At 45.4% G+C, this 1,105-nt stretch overlaps 1 protein-coding gene across 2 annotated transcripts in view; it reads right to left on the reverse strand.

Annotated features, from left to right (window-relative positions):
* Nucleotides 1-1,105, reverse strand: part of S100A2 (S100 calcium binding protein A2) — a 7,943-nt gene that overhangs the window by 4,919 nt on the left and 1,919 nt on the right. The window contains exon 1 of one of the 2 annotated variants that reach the window (XM_069077877.1): nucleotides 288-442. The exons of the other annotated variant lie outside the window; for it this stretch is intronic. The gene's annotated coding sequence lies outside the window, so the exon portion shown is untranslated. Of the gene's footprint in view, nucleotides 1-287; nucleotides 443-1,105 lie in introns of those variants that run through there. 2 annotated transcript variants of the gene reach the window in all.

Raw genomic sequence — 1,105 nt, forward strand, 5'->3', positions numbered from 1 at the left:
AGAAAGAAAGAAAGAAAGAAAGAAAGAAAGAAAGAAAGAAAGAAAGGCCCTTGCTGGGCTTCTCAAAGAATCACCATTTTCTTTTACCAGAGACCTGGGCAAGAGACTTCTCAGAGGACCCCAGACAGAGAGACCCCACAAAAGTGGTCCAAGGAAAAGAGAGACAGAAGAGAGACAAAATGATTTTTTAAAATACTAAATGGAAAAAGAAACAGAGATGAGGACCCAGACCCCTTTTTTAAATTCATTCACCTTCCCTCTCAAATTCCCAGCAGCTAAGGACTTACCAGGTCAAACAGCAAGAAGGATTTCAGGCAGGAGTGAGAAGAGAGAAGTGTTGAAGATTTATACAGCAGCCCTGCTGGTCCCCACTTGGCATTTCAGGGGAAGCCAACCTGTCCTAACCTGATCCCTCCAGCAGCCTGGCTCCTGGCCACCCCCCACTCCCCACCCCAGTCCTCTCTTCCCCTCCCTATCCAGAGTCAGTCAGTCTGCCTTTCTTGGAGAAGCTGCCAGGGAAGGCTTGAGGTGAACACTGGTGGGGGACAGGGAGACCCCCAAGAACCAGGTATATATTCCTAGAGGCCTGAAAGGGACCCCACCCTGTCCCATCTTATTTTTTTTTTCCCAGAAAGCAAGCATCCAGGTATTCTGACTCCCCACCTAGGAATGGAGCCAGTCAGCTGGGAGAAAGTGGAGAATCAGTCAGTCAATTAGCATTTATTAAATGATTCCAGGAATTGTAAAGTATCACTGACTCCTCAATGGGACCTAAAAGTTCTTTCATGTATGATTTATGTGAGACACATATATTCCAAATCTTTAATATGTCAGCAGGACTTTGGGTATGTGTGGTGTCTTCACAACAGTTTTCACACCTTCCCCCTTAGTGGCCAGTAGTTTTGGGGGGGTTTCCTTTGTCCTAACTTTCTAATAGGCAGATCTGGTAAAAAATCAAATTGAGATAAACACTCTGAAGAAACACTCTACTTTCTACTATCCCTCAATTGGAGATGGGCAAGAGGAGGCAAGAGTGGGCACTTACACAATTCAGTTTTGAGATTACTACATAGAAGCCAAAGTGCTCAAGGCTCCCTGCTTCTGG

This window comes from Petaurus breviceps, unplaced genomic scaffold, assembly GCF_028583685.1.
Source record: "Petaurus breviceps papuanus isolate PSGF00001 unplaced genomic scaffold, PetGlider_PUasm1.0 91023, whole genome shotgun sequence".
Taxonomy (NCBI): domain Eukaryota; kingdom Metazoa; phylum Chordata; class Mammalia; order Diprotodontia; family Petauridae; genus Petaurus; species Petaurus breviceps.